Source organism: Anomaloglossus baeobatrachus, chromosome 2, assembly GCF_048569485.1.
Source record: "Anomaloglossus baeobatrachus isolate aAnoBae1 chromosome 2, aAnoBae1.hap1, whole genome shotgun sequence".
In the NCBI taxonomy this organism is placed as follows: Eukaryota; Metazoa; Chordata; class Amphibia; order Anura; family Aromobatidae; genus Anomaloglossus; species Anomaloglossus baeobatrachus.
This window is the reverse complement of record NC_134354.1, coordinates 344,499,252-344,519,357: the sequence shown is the minus strand read 5'-3', so window position 1 is coordinate 344,519,357 and position 20,106 is coordinate 344,499,252. Positions and strand designations below refer to the sequence as shown.

The 20,106-nt window shown below is 46.7% G+C and overlaps 2 non-coding genes across 2 annotated transcripts; both read right to left on the bottom strand.

Annotated features, from left to right (window-relative positions):
* Positions 1-12,815: 12,815 nt before the first annotated feature.
* On the bottom strand, positions 12,816-12,888 carry TRNAI-AAU (transfer RNA isoleucine (anticodon AAU)). Its single transcript has one exon. It is a non-coding gene; the product is annotated as a tRNA-Ile (tRNA).
* A 7,145-nt stretch (positions 12,889-20,033) lies between these two features.
* TRNAV-AAC (transfer RNA valine (anticodon AAC)) lies at positions 20,034-20,106 on the bottom strand. The gene has a single exon. It is a non-coding gene; the product is annotated as a tRNA-Val (tRNA).

Sequence of the window (20,106 nt, the reverse complement as noted above, 5' to 3'; positions counted from 1 at the left end):
TTCTCAGGACTATTGTTGCTGTATACAGGCAGGGTATAGCCAGGTCGGAATACAGGCTAGTGACTAGAAGAGTCTTTGTCAGGACTATTGTAGCAGTATACAGGCAAGCAGGCAGGCAGGCAGGGTATATAGCCATTCCTAGTGGTGACCGTATACCAGCCTTCATCATATCTGGGGCTGGTGTACACAGTCTAAAACAGTCCAGATAGTGTCAGACTTCTCAGTAATTGTCGCTCCTAAAAACCTGTTAGGTTCTTAGTGTGTCCGTGCTTGCATTTAAAATCCGCACGTGTGTGCCTGTCGGTGGCAGCGTACAGGTGCACGTTTTGCACAAACTATTATATAACGCACAAGTCTAGTGAATAATAGACGTCAGTCCGCAGTGTCTGATAGTGTCAGACTTCTCAGTAATTGTCGATCCTAAAAACCTGTTAGGTTCTTAGTGCGTCCGTGCTTGCATTTAAAAACCGCACGTGTGTGCCTGTCGGTGGCAGCGTACAGGTGCACGTTTTGCACAAACTATTATATAACGCACAAGTCTAGTGAATAATACACGTCAGTCAGCAGTGTCTGATAGTGTCAGACTTCTCAGTAATTGGCGCTCCTAAAAACCTGTTAGGTTCTTAGTGCGTCCGTGCTTGCATTTAAAAACCGCACGTGTGTGCCTGTCGGTGGCAGCGTACAGGTGCACGTTTTGCACAAACTATTATATAACGCACAAGTCTAGTGAATAATACACGTCAGTCAGCAGTGTCTGATAGTGTCAGACTTCTCAGTAATTGTCGCTCCTAAAAACCTGTTAGGTTCTTAGTGCGTCCGTGCTTGCATTTAAAAACCGCACGTGTGTGCCTGTCGGTGGCAGCGTACAGGTGCACGATTTGCACAAACTATTATATAACGCACAAGTCTAGTGAATAATACACGTCAGTCAGCAGTGTCTGATAGTGTCAGACTTCTCAGTAATTGTCGCTCCTAAAAACCTGTTAGGTTCTTAGTGCGTCCGTGCTTGCATTTAAAAACCACACGTGTGTGCCTGTCGGTGGCAGCGTACAGGTGCACGATTTGCACAAACTTGGATATAACGCACAAGTCTAGTGTATAATACATGTCAGTCAGCAGTGTCTGATAGTGTCAGACTTCTCAGTAATTGTCGCTCCTAAAAACCTGTTAGGTTCTTAGTGCGTCCGTGCTTGCATTTAAAAACTGCACGTGTGTGCCTGTCGGTGGCAGCGTACAGGTGCACGTTTTTTACAAACTATTATATAACGCACAAGTCTAGTGAATAATACACGCCAGTCAGCAGTGTCTGATAGTGTCAGACTTCTCAGTAATTGTCGCTCCTAAAAACCTGTTAGGTTCTTAGTGCGTCCGTGCTTGCATTTAAAAACCGCACGTGTGTGCCTGTCGGTGGCAGCGTACAGGTGCACGATTTGCACAAACTATTATATAACGCACAAGTCTAGTGAATAATACACGTCAGTCAGCAGTGTCTGATAGTGTCAGACTTCTCAGTAATTGTCGCTCCTAAAAACCTGTTAGGTTCTTAGTGCGTCCGTGCTTGCATTTAAAAACCGCACGTGTGTGCCTGTCGGTGGCAGCGTACAGGTGCACGATTTGCACAAACTTGGATATAACGCACAAGTCTAGTGTATAATACACGTCAGTCAGCAGTGTCTGTTAGTGTCAGACTTCTCAGTAATTGTCGCTCCTAAAAACCTGTTAGATTCTTAGTGCGTCCGTGCTTGCATTTAAAAACCGCACGTGTGTGCCTGTTGGTGGTGTCACGGCCAGGTGGACGGGCAGACCCAGGAGGTGGATCCACTGGGCCGAACTCCTAGATGGTAGTAAAGAGTCCGGTAGCTGGAACACTATAAACAGCAGAACAGTCCGTGCACACGAGTATAGCGGAGAAGTCCCTGGGACCACGGAGTCAAGGGTGGTAGTCCGGGTGACGCAGCTCAGGTTCGGAAGCCGAGATGATGTCAGGCGGGGTCCGGAACCTTTGGAGCGAGATGACGGGTCACCGCAGGGATCCGAGATGGTGCGGACTGTCAGGATGGCAGATGGACAGCGTTCGGGGTTCAGGATACGGCAGGACTGGATGGCGAGGCAGGCACGGCTCTACAAGAGAGATAGGTGAGTATATGCACAGAGACACCAGGAGACCTGACTCCTAGCTTAGGAAACACGAAGATCAGGCCCCGCCCCCTTGGACAATAAACCCCTTTATACCCTGTACCTGTTTAGCCTCATTTCCTGTTAATGGACGCTGGCCCTTTAAGAAAGGGTCAGTGACCGCGCGCGCGCCCTAATGCGCATGCGCGCGGCACGGGTGCCAGAAGCCAGGGAAGGAAGCTGAGAGGAGGACGCAGGGGAGCCGGCCAGGGCCTGGGAAGCCGTCGGGCGCCGGGATCGGAGACCAGGGGGCCTGGGAAGGACGGGCACCGGAGGCTGGAGAGCGGGGAGCGTGGCAGGTGAGCCGGGGAGCGGGGCTGAGGACCCGGGGAGCGGAACAGAGGACCCAGGAAGGGGAGCCGAGGACCCGGGGAGCGTGACAGTACCCCCCCCCACGCCCCCCTCCCCGCAACCGGGACATGAAGGCACGGATCAGAGGAGTGCCTACGTTCTCCCTGGGCTCCCAGGACCTATCCTCAGGACCATACCCTTCCCAGTCCACCAGGAAGAACTGTCGACCTCGTACGGTCTTCATGGCCACGATATCCCTTACCGCATAGATGTCGTCATCGGCAATAGGTGGAGGAGCTGGACTGGCAGCAGCGGAGAAGGGACCAAGGACAACCGGCTTGAGCAGGGAGACGTGGAATGAGTTGGGTATCCTCATCGTGGCCGGGAGCTGTAGCTTGTAGGAGACCTCATTGATCTTGTTGAGGACTTTAAACGGCCCAATGTAGCGAGGACCCAGCTTGTATGATGGTATCTTCAGGCGGACGTACTGGGAAGCAAGCCAGACGAGATCTCCAGGAGAGAAACACGGAGGGTCCAGACGTTTCTTGTCTGCGTGTCTTTTCATCCGCAGGGAAGCACGCCCAAGGGACGCTTTGACAGAGTCCCAAATAGTTGCAAAGTCACGGGCTACTGTATCTGCAGCAGGGACATCCGAAGAAGGGGATACAGGCAATGGGATGGAAGGCTGAAGTCCGTAAACGACATGGAAGGGAGAGCTGGAGGACGACTCACTGATGTGGTGGTTGTGGGAGAATTCAGCCCAAGGAAGAAGAGCGGACCAGTCGTCGTGATGGGCGTTAACATAGTGACGTAAGAAAGAGGTCAAGATTTGATTGACCCTCTCTAGCTGGCCATTAGACTGAGGATGGTATGCAGATAAAAAGTCCAGAGTCACTCCCAGATGTTTACAGAGAGCCCTCCAGAAGCGGGAGGTGAACTGAGTTCCTCTGTCGGATACGATGTGTAATGGAAAGCCATGCAAGCGGAAGATGTGTAGTATATAGGCGTCCGCGAGTTCCTGAGCAGAGGGCAGTCCAGCCATAGGGACGAAATGGGCCATTTTAGAGAACCGGTCCACCACGACCCATATGACTGTGTGTCCGGAGGACAATGGCAAGTCCGTAATAAAGTCCATTGCTATGTGTTGCCACGGAACTGAGGGTATCGGCAGAGGCAGAAGACGGCCATATGGGAGGTGTTTGGGCGTCTTGTTCCTGGCACAAGAGGAACAGGCGGATACAAAAGCAGCGACGTCCGTGCGAAGGGATGGCCACCAATAATGACGTACAATCGCACCCCATGTCTTTTTCTGACCAGCATGACCGGCTGTTTTCGAGGCATGACCCCAGTGTAACACTTTTTTCCTGTCTACCTCGGAGACATAGGTCTTCCCGGGCGGTATCTGGGCCAGGGTGACAGGGGCCACCGGAATGATTTTACTAGGACAAATGATGGGTTGGGTAGTCTCTTCCTCCTGCTCCATGGGCATGAAAGACCTGGACAAGGCATCAGCGCGTACATTCTTGTCCGCGGGTCGGAAGTGAAGCTGGAAATCAAACCTGGCAAAGAATAGGGACCACCTGGCTTGCCGTGGGTTCAGACGCTGAGCGGACCGTAGGTATTCCAAGTTCTTGTGGTCCGTGTAAATAATCACGGGGTACACTGCACCTTCCAGGAGGTAGCGCCATTCCTCCAAAGCCAGTTTGACTGCCAAGAGCTCTCGGTCACCGATGGTGTAGTTGCGTTCAGGCGCTGAGAAGCCCTTGGAGAAGAATCCGCAAGTCACCATCTTCCCGGAGGAGGACTTTTGCATGAGCACTGCTCCGGCTCCTGAGGAGGAGGCATCCACCTCCAAGGTGAACTGGCGGTTTAACTCCGGACGGTGAAGTACAGGAGAGGAAGCAAAAGCCCGCTTCAGAGAGCCAAACGCGGCGTCAGCCGCAGGTGACCAGTCCTTTGGATTAGCCTCCTTCTTAGTCAAAGCGGAGAGAGGAGCAGTCAAGGCAGAGAAGTGAGGGATAAACTGGCGGTAGTAGTTGGCGAATCCCAGGAAGCGTTGGATTGCCTTCAGTCCAGAAGGAGGAGGCCAGTTGAGAATGGCGGAGACCTTCTTGGGATCCATCTGCAGTCCAGTATCAGAGATGATGTACCCCAGGAAGGGGAGAGAAGACTGCTCAAAGACACACTTCTCATACTTCGCGTACAGACGATTCTCTCTCAGTCTTTGTAGAACCAGCTGTACGTTTTCTCTGTGGGTTTGGAGGTCCGGAGAGAAGACAAGGATGTCATCTAGATACACTACCACACAGATGTAGAGAAGGTCCCGGAACACGTCGTTCACCAGTTCTTGAAAGACGGCAGGAGCGTTACACAGGCCGAAGGGCATCACGCAGTATTCATAATGTCCATCGCGCGTATTGAACGCGGTTTTCCATTCGTCACCAGAGCGGATGCGTACCAGATTGTAAGCACCCCGAAGATCCAGCTTGGTGAACACACGAGCTCCTCTAAGCCGGTCAAACAATTCGGGAATGAGCGGCAGAGGGTACTTGTTTTTTACGGTGATTTGATTCAAACCCCGGTAGTCTATGCATGGGCGTAAGTCGCCCTCTTTCTTCTTGACAAAGAAGAAACCTGCTCCAGCAGGAGAGGAGGATCTCCGAATGAACCCCCTTGCCAGGCTCTCTGAGATGTAAGCAGACATGGCCCTTGTTTCGGCTGGAGATAAAGGATATATCCGTCCTCGTGGTGGGGTTGTTCCTGGGAGCAGATCGATGGCACAATCGTATGGACGATGTGGCGGCAGTACCTCGGATTCCTTTTTATCAAAGACATCTGCAAAGGACCAATAGGCCGAGGGCAGCCCCGGTAGGTTCTCTGGAACCGGAGGTCGTCGGATGGGTTGTATGGACTTTAGGCACCTCTCATGACACGAAGAGCCCCATCGGGTGATTTCGCCAGTGCCCCAGCTAACTGATGGTTCGTGTGTCCGCAACCATGGAAGTCCCAGCAGGATCTGGTGGGACATGTGTGGGAGGACGTAGAAAGCGATGTTCTCGGTGTGAAGGGCACCGATACGCAGTTCGACCGGCCTGGTGATCCAGGAGATGGTGTCAGAGAGGGGTCTCCCATCCACCGAGGCAATCACTAGGGGCTTGTCGAGTGGAATAACAGGCACCCGGTACTTGTCCACCGTGGCCTGCTGGATGAAATTGCCTGCTGCCCCGGAATCGAGGTAGGCATCAGCCGTGAACCGCGTCTCTCTCGTTGTCACTTGCACTGTCCATGTAACCGGGTCAGAGAGAGTCCCAGCACCTAGGGTGGCCTCTCCTACCAACCCTAGGCTTTGGAGTTTCCCGGCCTCTCTGGACAGGAGCGTAGCAGGTGTGTGCCCTCACCGCAGTACAAGCAGAGACCCTTGGCGAGCCGCTCTGCTCGACGTTGTTCAGACTGACGCACTCGGTCGATCTGCATGTGCTCGTGGACGGGAGCCCAAGCTGTCGATGACTGAAGTACGGAGGGTTTCTGTGGAGGAGAGGAATGCCGTACCGGACGTCTCTCACGGGACACTTCCTTGGATCGCTCCTGAAAGCGAATGTCCACTCGAGTCGCTAGGGCAATCAGGGCATCCAGGGTGGTCGGTACGTCACGACCCGCCAGCTCGTCTTTAATTCGCCCTGAGAGTCCTTCCCAGAAGGCGGCGGTTAGGGCCTCGTTGTTCCACCCGAGTTCTGAGGCCAGGGTGCGAAACCGGATCGCGTATTGACCCACCGTCAGAGTCCCCTGACGTAACCGGAGAAGAGACGAAGCAGATGCGGAGGCGCGTCCGGGCTCATCAAAGGTACCACGGAATGCCTGCAGGAAGTCCTGGATGTTCGTGGTCACAGGATCCCCCTTCTCCCACAAGGGGTTCATCCACGCCAGTGCCTCACCCTCCAGATGGGACATGATGAAGGCGACCTTGGCTTGGTCGGAGGCAAACAAATGCGGCAGCTGCGTGAAATGGAGGGAGCATTGGTTTAAGAATCCCCTGCAGGTCTTGGGGTCTCCGGCGTACCGGGGTGGTGAAGCCAACCGAAGTCTGGTGGTATCTGAAGAAGTCGCCACAGGAGCTGGATCCGTGGATTGACTAGTGGAAGCCCGGGATGTTGAAGTCGTAACTGCCGCTTGTAGCGTGTTCAGGCGGGCGTCCACAGAAGACATGAATTGCAGCATGCGGGTCTGGACTTCACGCTGGCGTTGGAGTTCCTCCTGTACGGCTGCTAGTGCTGCAGCGGGATCCATGGCCTGATCTTACTGTCACGGCCAGGTGGACGGGCAGACCCAGGAGGTGGATCCACTGGGCCGAACTCCTAGATGGTAGTAAAGAGTCCGGTAGCTGGAACACTATAAACAGCAGAACAGTCCGTGCACACGAGTATAGCGGAGAAGTCCCTGGGACCACGGAATCAAGGGTGGTAGTCCGGGTGACGCAGCTCAGGTTCGGAAGCCGAGATGATGTCAGGCGGGGTCCGGAACCTTTGGAGCGAGATGACGGGTCACCGCAGGGATCCGAGATGGTGCGGACTGTCAGGATGGCAGATGGACAGCGTTCGGGGTTCAGGATACGGCAGGACTGGATGGCGAGGCAGGCACGGCTCTACAAGAGAGATAGGTGAGTATATGCACAGAGACACCAGGAGACCTGACTCCTAGCTTAGGAAACACGAAGATCAGGCCCCGCCCCCTTGGACAATAAACCCCTTTATACCCTGTACCTGTTTAGCCTCATTTCCTGTTAATGGACGCTGGCCCTTTAAGAAAGGGTCAGTGACCGCGCGCGCGCCCTAATGCGCATGCGCGCGGCCCGGGTGCCAGAAGCCAGGGAAGGAAGCTGAGAGGAGGACGCAGGGGAGCCGGCCAGGGCCTGGGAAGCCGTCGGGCGCCGGGATCGGAGACCAGGGGGCCTGGGAAGGACGGGCACCGGAGGCTGGAGAGCGGGGAGCGTGGCAGGTGAGCCGGGGAGCGGGGCTGAGGACCCGGGGAGCGGAACAGAGGACCCGGGAAGGGGAGCCGAGGACCCGGGGAGCGTGACAGGTGGCAGCGTACAGGTGCACGATTTGCACAAACTTGGATATAACGCACAAGTCTAGTGAATACACGTCAGCACAGCATTGCAAAATGCGCAAGTTCGTTGGCAAGGAACAAGGAAGTGGACGTGATGGTGGTGCAGGCAGATGCCGAGGTCGTGGGCAAGCTCTAATTTCGCCACAACAAAGGGCCACATCTAGTCGCTCGCACGTCCTGTCCCAAATTCTTGGGGACCGCAGCAGTACACCGCTCTTGAACCAAGACCAGTGTCAACAGGTTGTTAGTTGGATAGCGGATAATGCTTCCAGTCAGATTGGCACCACCACAAACACTCTGTCTTCCACACGGTCAAGTGTCAGTAGCCGTGATACTGCACCGCACATTTCAGAACCTGATCCTCCTTCCTACCACAAGGCTGAGTACACGTCCTCGGACATTACTGATCCCACACTTGGACACTCGGAAGAGCTGTTCACGTTTCCATTCGCACATTCTGGCCTCTCGCCAGCTCATGTTGAAGTGGGTCATGAGGAGATCGTATGTACAGAAGCCCAAATATTTGAGCAGCCACGTTCTCACGAAGTTGGCAACGTGTCTCAACAAGGGGTGGACGATGATGAGACACAATTGTCAGGAAGTCAGGAGGAGGAGCAGGGTGCGGAAGAGGAAGACGACGTGGTGGATGATCCAGTAACTGACCCAACCTGGCAGGAGGATATGCAGAGCGAGGACAGCAGTGCACAGGGGGAGGGAGGCGTAGCATCCCAACAGGCAGTAAGAAGCAGGGTGGTGGCTCCAGGCAGAAGTCAGGCAACCGTTCCCCGGAACAACAACACGACACAAGGTGCCTGTACAAATGTTAGGTCTTCCCGAGTCTGGCAGTTTTTTAAGTTGGCTCCAGATGATTCTAAAAAGGCCATTTGCAGTATCAGCAGGGGTACCAAAACTAGCAGCCTGACCACCACCAGCATGATCAGGCACATGTCAGCCAAGCACCCGACTTTGTGGGAAGTACAACAGAGTCGAGGAGCAGTGCTTGCTGATGTCACTGCTACGTCTTCGCTTGTTGTGCATGCGAGCCAATCCCCTGGCCATGCTGCCGGCGAACAAGCCTCCTCCGGTCCTGCACCTGCAGTTGCCTACGCAGAAATAACACCATCATCAAGCACGTCCTTGTCCCAGCGCAGCGTACAGTTATCCATTCAGCAAACCTTTGAACGCAGGCGCAAATACACTGCCAACGCCCCACATGCCACAGTTCTAAATGCTAACATTTCGCGACTGCTTGCGCTGGAAATGTTGCCTTTTAGGCTGGTGGAGACAGAAGCATTCCGCGACCTGATGGCGGCAGCTGTCCCACGTTTCTCGGTCCCCAGTCGCCACTATTTCTCCCGGTGTGCCGTCCCCGCGTTGCATAACCACGTGTCACAAAACATCACACGTGCCCTGAACAACGCTGTTTCACCCAAAGTCCACCTAACCACAGACACGTGGACAAGTGCTTGTGGGCAAGGCCGCTACATCTCGTTGACGGCACACTGGGTTAATATTGTGGAAGCTGGGACCCAGTCTGAGTGAAGGACAGAACACGTCCGTCCCACACCAAGGTTTGCAGGCCCTACCTCAGTCAGGGTTTCACCCACACTCTACAGCTCCGGAATGTCATGTTCTTTAGCCTCCTCCTCCTGCGCATCCTCATCCACTTTACCCTCCACACCAGTCCCAAGCTGGAAGCACTGCAGCACTGCCTCGGCGAAGTGGCAACAGGCTGTGCTGAAGCTAATCTGCATAGGTGACAAACCCCACAATGCAGAAGAGGTGTGGACAGCTCTGAAACAGCAGGCAGATCACTGGCTCACACCTCTGAACCTAAAGCCAGGAAAGGTCGTGTGTGACAATGGCCGGAACCTGGTGGCGGCTTTGAGGCGAGGCCAGCTGACACATGTTCCATGCGTGGCCCATGTGCTCAACCTCGTGGTTCAGCGGTTTCTAAAGTCATACCCAGAGCTGTCTGATCTGCTGGTAAAAGTTCGCCGCCTGTCTGCACATTTTCGAAAGTCACCTACTGCTTCAGCCGGCCTTGCCGGCTTTCAGCGCCGTTTGCATCTTCCGGCTCACAGACTGGTGTGTGATGTCCCCACGCATTGGAATTCAACTCAGCACATGTTGGTCAGGATATGTGAGCAGAAGAGGGCAGTTGTTGAGTACCTGCATCACCTAAGCCGTCGGGAAATGGGTCAAACTCCACACATAACACCTGAGGAGTGGAGATGGATGTCTGACCTATGTACCATCCTCCAAAACTTTGAGGACTCCACCAAGATGGTGAGTGGTGATGTCGCCATTATTAGCGTCACCATACCGCTTCTCTGCCTTCTAAAACGGTCTCTGCTCAAAAACAAACATGATGCATTGCAGGCGGAGCGCGATGAGTTGCAGCAAGAAACAGTAGTGGGTGTGAGTGATAACACACAGCCGAGCCTCGTCTCATCACAACGTGCAGTGCAGGACTATGACGAGGAGGAGGATGAAGACATGGAGCAACTCTCCGGCCAAATTGAGGATATGACATGCACACCAGTCATATCCTCGGTTCAGCGTGGCTGGCCAGAGGACAGGGTAGATGAGGAGGAGGAGGAGGACAGCATGTTCAGTCATCGTGTTGGTAAGGATACTGAAGTACTGGCTGTTAAGAGTCTGGCGCACATGGCTGACTTTATGGTAAGCTGCCTGTCTCGTGACCCTCGCGTTAAGAACATCTTGGCCGACAATCATTACTGGTTGGTAACACTGTTAGACCCATGCTACAAGGAGAACTTTATGTCTCTTATTCCTGAGGCGGAGAGGTCAACCAAAATGCAGCAGTTCTGGAAGGCTATAGTCAAAGAAGTAGGCAAAGCATTCCCCTCACAAAACGCTAGCGGCATAGGTCAGGAATCAGTGGACACCCAAGGCGTACAGCCGAGAGAGGCACAAGTCCAATCCGCCAGAGGTAGGGGAACAGTCTTTAAGATGTGGGACAGTTTTCTCAGCCCCTCACGTACCACAGCCCCTGAGGTGCGGGGTAGTGCCACAAGAAATTCTAAGTTTGCCCAGATGCTTAAGGAGTACCTTGCAGATCGAACAACTGTACTCCAACATTCCTCTGTGCCTTACAATTATTGGGTATCCAAGGTGGACACGTGGCATGAATTGGCTCTCTACGCCTTGGAAGTCCTGGCCTGCCCTGCCGCTAGCGTTTTGTCAGAGCGTGTTTTTAGTGCCGCAGGTGGAATCATTACAGATAAACGCACCCGCCTGTCAACTGAAAATGCCGACAGGCTGACTCTGATCAAGATGAACAAGGGTTGGATTGGGCCAGACTTCACCACACCACCAGCAAATGAGAGCGGAATTTAAAGTTTGAAACGGGAATTTGCCATGTACCTCCACTCACCCATGGGTACACACTTCTGGACTTTAGATAATCGCTGGACTGCTCCTCCTTCTCCTCATGCGCCACCATGATGACGATTACAATAGTTAGGCCTTTGTTTCAGGTATACCCCCAGTGGTAAATTTTTTCGCCCATTCTTTCAGAATGGACATTACAACGACAGGAGACCCGCTCCTTTGCAATGGGAACAATGTTTTGAGGCCCTCATGCACGTCTCTATCCAGGGACAACGTGGAGCCTCCCAATTTTTGGCTGCCCTGCCAAAGGGCTATACTACAATAGACCCACTTCCTTACAATGGGCACTTCAGGGTTACAGGCCCTCATGCACGTCTCTATCCAGGGACAACGTGGAGCCTCCCAATTTTTGGCTGCCCTGCCAAAGGGCTATACTACAATAGACCCACTTCCTTACAATGGGCACTTCAGGTTTACAGGCCCTCATGCACGTCTCTATCCAGGGACAACGTGGAGCCTCCCAATTTTTGGCTGCCCTGCCAAAGGGCTATACTACAATACACCCACTTCCTGACAATGGACACTTCAGGTTTACAGGCCCTCATGCACGTCTCTATCCAGGGACAACGTGGAGCCTCCCAATTTTTGGCTGCCCTGCCAAAGGGCTATACTACAATAGACCCACTTCCTTACAATAGGCACTTCAGGTTTACAGGCCCTCATGCACGTCTGTATGCAGGGGCATTGGTGAACCTCACAATTTTGGACTGCCCTGGCAAAGGAAAATACTACAAAGACTCACTTCCTCAAAATGGGCACATTAGACTCAAGAGGCCTTCATGTACGTCTCTTCTCAGGGACATCGGAGTGCCTCACAATGTTTTACGTAAAATCTTTCATGTATTAATCTCAAAAAGTAACATACACCAGCTCTATCTCACTATTGGGTATGTGCCCTTAACATTTCTGCCATGAAAATTCATTTTGGTGTCATTTTGGAAGGTTTTCTGGTGAGTCCGTAAAAATGGTGTAAAACGCGGACAAAATTCTTCACAGCTGTGACTTTTGAGTGATAAATGCTTCAAGGGGTCTTCCCCATGCTGTTGCCATGTCAATTGAGCACTCTTCTGAGACTTTTGTGACATTTTTAGGGTTTCTACATGCTGCCGGGGGTCATTTCATAAAAATACTCGGGTCTCCCATAGGATAACATTGGGCTCGGTGCTCGGGCCGAGTACACGAGTATCTTGGGATGCTCGGCCCGAGCCTCGAGCACCCGAGCTTTTTAGTACTCGCTCATCACTAGTAATGAAACATTTATAATTTTTATTACATATTTTACCAGTTTTATTCCTACAAAGGGATATTGCTTAAATTGAAGTTTACATTGAATGTGTTACTTTTTTCTACACAGTTTAGTTGTTTGCTTTTGTATTTTTGGGAACTATATTTTTTGAAACAAACAGGATTTTTATAATATGGGATTATGTTTTCTGCTAAAATGGACAATAAAAAAGAAACCCAAAATCGTAGTTCTCTTTGTGATGGAAGCCAAAATGTATTGTCATTTGGCACTGAAACCAAGAATTTTATATATTACAGGTTGAGAACAAATTACTTCAACAGCGAAAACGGCTTGATTTACTAGGGATTAAACCCAGGACCTTCTGCGTGTGAAGCAGATGTAATGACTACTACACTTTGAAACATGAGAAATCCTGCAAAGTAATGGCAATTAGAGACGAGTTTTGACCGCCAGGGGAAAAAAAAAATAATTCGCAGTTCTGTTGATGATGGAAGCGAAAACATCCCATCATTCGGCAACAAAGCCAAGAACTTCATATATTGTGGTTTGATAGGGTATTATTTCAACACCAAGAATAGATTGGTTTCACTGGGGATTGTACCCAGGACCTTCTGCGCATTAAGCAGACATGTTGACCACTACACTATGAAACCAGATGGAAAGTTACTCTGTATTGGCAAGCAGAGCAGAATTGTGACTGACGGGGCCTTTTTATTGCTGAAGGAAAGTATTTTTGGTAATGAAACATTTACAATTTTTATTACATATTTTACCAGTTTTATTCCTACAAAGGGGTATTGCTTAAATTGAAGTTTACATTGAATGTGTTACTTTTTTCTACACAGTTTAGTCGTTTGCTTTTGTATTTATGGGAACTATATATTTTGAAACAAACAGGATTTTTATAATATGGGATTATGTTTTCTGCTAAAATGGACAATAAAAAAGAAACCCAAAATCGTAGTTCTCTTTGTGATGGAAGCCAAAATGTATTGTCATTTGGCACTGAAACCAAGAATTTTAAATATAACAGGTTGATAGCAAATTACATCAACAGCGAAAACAGCTTGTTTTTACTAGGGATTAAACCCAGGACCTTCTGCGTGTGAAGCAGACGTGATGACTACTACACTTTGAAACCTGTGAAATCCTGCAAAGTAATGGCCATTAGAGACGAGTTTTGACCGCCAGGGGAAAAAAAAAATAATTCGTAGTTCTGTTGGTGATGGAAGCCAAAACATCCCGTCATTCGGCAAAAAAGCAAAGCACTTCATATATTATAGTTGGATAGGGTATTATTTCAACACCAAGAACAGATTGGTTTCACTGAGGATTGAACCCAGGACCTTCTGCGTGTTAAACAGACGTGATGACCACTACACTATGAAACCTGTGAAAGCCTGCAAAGCAATGGCAATTAGAGACGAGTTTTGACCGCCAGGGGAAAAAAAAAATAATTCGTAGTTCTGTTGGTGATGGAAGCCAAAACATCCTGTTATTCGGCAACAAAGCCAAGAACTATATATATTGCAGGTTGATAGGGTATTATTTCAACATCAAGAACAGATGGGTTTCACTGGGGATTTAACTCAGGCCCTTCTGCGTGTAAAGCAGACGTGATGACCACTACACTATGAAGCCTGATGAAAAGTTTCTGTGTATTGGCTAGCAGAGCAGAATTGTGACTGACGGGGCCTTTTTATTGCTGAAGGAAAGTATTTTTGGTAATGAAACATTTACAATTTTTATTACATATTTTACCAGTTTTATTCCTACAAAGGGATATTGCTTAAATTGAAGTTTACATCGAATGGGATTGTTTTCTGCTAAAATGCACAATAAAAAAGAAACCCAAAATCGTAGTTCTCATTGTGATGGAAGCCAAAATGTATTGTCATTTGGCACTGAAACCAAGAATTTTATATATTACAGTTTGATAGCAAATTACTTCAACAGTGAAAACGGCTTGTTTTTACTAGGGATTAAACCCAGGACCTTCTGCGTGTGAAGCAGACGTGATGACAACTACACTTTGACACCTGTGAAATCCTGCAAAGTAATGGCAATTAGAGACGAGTTTTGATAACCAGGGGAAAAAAAAAATAATTCGTAGCTCTATTCGTGATGGAAGCCAAAACATCCCGTCATTCGGCAACAAAACCAAGAACTTCATATATTGTAGTTGGATAGGGTATTATTTCAACACAAAGAACAGATTGGTTTCACTGGGGATTGAACCCAGGCCCTTCTGCGTGTTAAGCAGATGTGATGCCCACTACACTATGAAACCTGATGGAAAGTTACTGTGTATTGGCAAGCAGAGCAGAATTGTGACTGACGGGGCCTTTTTATTGCTGAAGGAAAGTATTTTTGGTAATTAAACATTTACAATTTTTATTACATATTTTACCAGTTTTATTCCTACAAAGGGGTATTGCTTAAATTGAAGTTTACATTGAATGTGTTACTTTTTTCTACACAGTTTAGTCGTTTGCTTTTGTATTTATGGGAACTATATATTTTGAAACAAACAGGATTTTTATAAAATGGGATTATGTTTTCTGCTAAAATGGACAATAAAAAAGAAACCCAAAATCGTAGTTCTCTTTGTGATGGAAGCCAAAATGTATTGTCATTTGGCACTGAAACCAAGAATTTTAAATATAACAGGTTGATAGCAAATTACATCAACAGCGAAAACGGCTTGTTTTTACTAGGGATTAAACCCAGGACCTTCTGCATGTGAAGCAGATGTGATGACTACTACACTTTGAAACCTGTGAAATCCTGCAAAGTAATGACAATTAGAGACGAGTTTTGACCGCCAGGGGAAAAAAATAATAATTCGTAGTTCTGTTTATGATGGAAGCTAAAACATCCCATCATTCGGCAACAAAGCCAAGAACTTCATATATTGTAGATTGATAGGGTATTATTTCAACACCAAGAACAGATTGGTTTTACTGGGGATTGAACCCAGGACCTTCTGCATGTTAAGCAGACGTGATGACCACTACACTATGAAACCTTACGGAAAGTTACTATGTATTGGTAAGCAGAGCAGAATTGTGACTGATGGGGCATTTTTATTGCTGAAGGAAAGTATTTTTGGTTACATAGTTACATAGTTACTTAGGTTGAAAAAAGACCTAGGTCCATCTAGTTCAACCTTCCTCCACCAGTTCTACATTTAGTCACTAAGTCATTTATAACCAACAATGTTTTGTGTACTGAGGAAATCATCCAGCCCTTTTTTAAAAGCTGTTACAGTATCTGCCATTACTACCTCTTGTGGTAGGGCATTCCACATCTGACTGCTCTAACTGTAAAGAACCCTTTCCTATTTAGCTGTTGGAATCGCTTTTCTTCCACTCGCAGTGAGTGCCCCCTTGTCCTTAGTACTGTCTTTGGAAGAAATAAGTCATGTGCCAGTCCTTTATATTGACCACACATGTATTTATACATATAAATGAGATCTCCTCTGAGACGTCTTTTTTGTAAGCTAAACATATCTAACTTTTTCAACCTGTCATCATATGGGAGGCCTTCCATTCCTTGTAATAGTCTAGTTGCCCGCCTTTGAACTGACTATAACTTCTGAATGTCCTTTTTAAAATGTGGAGCCCAAATCTGGGTCCCTTATTCCAGATGTGGCCTTACAAGTGATTTATAGAGGGGTAACAATACGTTGGGATCACGGGATCTAATCTCTCTTTTCATACACGCTAAAATCTTGTTTGCTTTAGCAGCTGCTGCTTGACATTGAGTGCTGCTGCTCAGCTTATTTGTAATGAGAATACCCAAGTCCTTCTCCTGTTCTGTAGTCCCGAGTTTACTTCCATTTAATATATACGCAGCTATAGGATCACTCCATCCTAGGTGCATTACTTTACATTTATCAACATTAAATCTCATTTGCCAAGTATCTGCCCATTCTGACATCTTATCCAGATCTTTTTGTAATATTGTACTATCCAGGTCAGTTTTTAATATCCTACATAGTTTGGTGTCATCGGCAAAGACTGACACTGTACTATCAATCCCATCCACAAGGTCATTAATAAAGAGATTAAAAAGAATCGGTACAAGCACAGATCCCTGCGGCACCCCACTGCTGACTATAGCCCATTTAGAGAATGTACCATTTATGACTACTCTTTGTTTCCTATCTTTTAGCCAATTCCTTACCCAGTTGCATATTGTGTCCCCTAGTCCCTGCTTCTGGAGCTTTAGTATAAGGCTATTATGTGGTACAGTATCAAATGCCTTTGCAAAGTCTAAATAAATCACATCAGCTGCATTACCAATATCCAGGTTTGAACTTACCCCCTCATAGAACCCCAACAGGTTGGTTAGACACGACTTGTCTTTCATGAATCCATGCTGTTTGTCAGTTATCATATTATTTTCTGCAATATATTTTTGCATGTCATCCCTTAAAATGCCCTCAAAAACTTTGCATTCTACTGATGTCAGGCTTACTGGACGGTAGTTGCCTGGATCTACCCTCTTACCTTTCCTAAATATCGGTACCACATCAGCAATCCTCCAATCCTGAGGCACCAACCCTGTTACAAGTGAGTCTAAAAAGATGAGATACAGCGGTCTGTTGATTACGGAGCTCAATTCCCTCAATATTCGTGGATGAATGCCATCTGGCCCTGGGGATTTGTCAATGTTTAATTTACTCAGACGTAGGCGTACTTCATCTTGTGTTAAATTAATTATATCGGGTGGTGAACTTTGATTTTTCACTTGTTGAATGATCCCTGGTACAGTCAGTTCCTTGGTGAATACAGATGAGAAATGCCTATTTAATATCTCAGTCTTTTGTTTGTCCTCTATAACTAACTTGTTATTATATTTTAAGGGGCCGATACTATCCTTTGTTTTCCTTTTGGCATTAATGTATTTATAAAAGATTTTGGGATTTATTTTAATGTCATTGGCGATTTTTGTTTCAGTAGCTTATTTTGCTTGTTTGATTTCTTTTTTACATTTCCTATTGATATCTTTATACTTCTGAAATGCTATTTCTGTATTCTCAGCCTTTAAGATTTTAAATGCCCTTTGTTTTCGTTTTATTATACTTTGTACAGTCTTAATTATCCATAGTGGTTTGTTTTTATTCCTGGACATTTTATTACCAGAGGGTATACGTTTTTTACAGGACTCTAGTAGTATATCGTTAAACTTACCCCATTTATGTTCGGTATCCCCAGTTATTATGACTTTGTCCCAATCTACACATTTAAGCTCTTCCCTTAATTTGTTAAAATAAGCTTTCCTAAAATTCCAGGTTTTAGCATCCCCCCTTTGAAATGTTCTATTGAATATTATGTTGAAGCTTACCATATTATGATCGCTGGTGCCCAAGTGCTCCCGGACCTGTAGATCTGAAATTGTATCCGGTCTATTTGACAGGACCAGATCTAGCAAATTATCTCCCCTGGTCGGTTCACCTACCATCTGAGAGAGGAAATTGTCTTGAATAGTAGATAGGATCTTACAGATTTTAGCAGAACCAGAAGATTCTATGTCCCACTGTATGTCTGGATAGTTGAAATCCCCCATAATAAGAACCCGATTATTATTATTAGCTGCCTTTTCAATTTGTTCCAGCATTTCACCCTCTATTTGTTGAGGTATGTTAGGAGGCTTATAGCAAACTCCAATTAGTATTTTTCCATTATTCCCCTCCCCATGTACATTTACTCATACTGACTCTACATTGTTGCTGTTCCCCTCAATGTCATCATACAACACAGGTTTTATGTACATATTTTACCAGTTTTATTCCTACAAAGGGATTTTTCTTGAATTGAAGTTTACATTGAATGTGTTACTTTTTTCTACATAGTTTAGTCATTTGCTTTTGTATTTATGGGAATTATATATTTTGAAACAAACAGGATTTTTATAATATGGGATTATGTTTTCTGCTAAAATGGACAATAAAAAAGAAACCCAAAATCGTAGTTCTCTTTGTGATGGAAGCCAAAATGTATTGTCATTTGGCAACGAAACCAAGAATTTCATATACTACAGGTTGAGAGCAAATTACTTCAACACCGAAAAAAGATTGGTTTCACTGGGGATTGAACCCAGAACATTCTGCATGTGAAGCAGACTTGATGACCACCACACTAGAAAACCTGTGAAATCCTGCAAAGTAATGGCAATTAGAGACGAGTTTTGACCGCCAGGGGCAAAAAAAAAATAATTCGTAGTTCTGTTGGTGATGGAAGCCAAAACATCCCGTCATTCGGCAACAAAGCCAAGAACTTCATATATTGTAGTTTGATAGGGTATTATTTCAACACCAAGAACAGATTGCTTTTACTGGGGATTGAACCAGTGTTAAGCAGACGTGATGACCAATACACTATGAAACCTTATGCAAAGTTACTGTGTATTGGCTAGCAGAGCAGAATTGAAACTGACGGGGCCTTTTTATTGCTGAAGGAAAGCATTTTAGGTAATGAAACATTTACAATTTTTATTACATATTTTACCAGCTTTATTCCTACAAAGGGATATTGCTTAAATTGAAGTTTACATTGAATGTGTTACTTTTTTCTACACAGTTTAGTCGTTTGCTTTTGTATTTATGGGAACTATATATTTTGAAACAAGCAGGGTTTTTATAATATGGGATTATGTTTTCTGCTAAAATGGACAATAAAAAAGAAACCCAAAATCGTAGTTCTCTTTGTGATGGAAGCCAAAATGTATTGTCATTTGGCAACAAAACCAAGAATTTTATATATTACAGGTTGATAGCAAAATACTTCAACAGCGAAATCGTCTTGTTTTCACTAGGGATTGAACCCAGGACCTTCGGCGTGTTGAGCAGACGTGATGACCAGTACACTATGAAACCTGATGGAAAATTACTGTGTATTGGTAAGCAGAGCAGAATTGTGACTGACGGGGCCTTTTTATTGCTGAAGGAAAGTATTTTTGGTTAATGAAACATTTACAATTTTTATTACATATTTTACCAGTTTTATTCCTACAAAGGGATTTTGCTTAAATTGAAGTTTACATTGAATGTGTTACTTTTTTCTACATAGTTTAGTCGTTTGCTTTTGTATTTATGGGAACTATATTTTTTTAAACAAACAGGTTTTCTTATAATATGGGATTATGTTTTCTGCTAAAATGTTCAATAAAAAAGAAACCCAAAATCGTAGTTCTCCTTGTGATAGAAGCCAAAATGTATTGTCATTTGGCAACGAAACCAAGAATTTCATACTTTACAGGTTGATAGGAAATTACTTCAACACCGAAAACAGATTGGTTTCACTGAGGATTGAAAACAGAACGTTCTGCATGTGAAGCAGACTTGATGACCACCACACTTTAAAATCTGTGAAATCCTGCAAAGTAATGGCAATTAGAGACGAGTTTTGACTGCCAGGAAAAAAAAAAAAAAATTCCTTGTTCTGTTGGTTATGGAAGCCAAAACATCCCGTCATTCAGCAACAAACCCAAAACTTTATGTATTGTAGTTGGATAGGGTATTATTTCAACACCAAGAACAGATTGGTTTTACTGGGGTTTGAACCCAAGACCTTCTGCGTGTGAAGCAGACGTGATGACTACAACACTTTGAAATCTGTGAAATCCTGCAAAGTAATGGCAATTAGAGACGAGTTTTGACCACCAGGGGAAATAAAAATAATCCGTAGTTCTATTGGTGATGGAAGCCAAGACATCCCATCATTCGGCAACAAAGCCAAGAACTTCATATATTGTAGTCGGATAGGGTATTATTTCAACACCAAGAACAGATTGGTTTCACTGGGGATTGAACCCAGGACCTTCTGCGTGTTAAGCAGACGTGATTACCACTACACTATGAAACC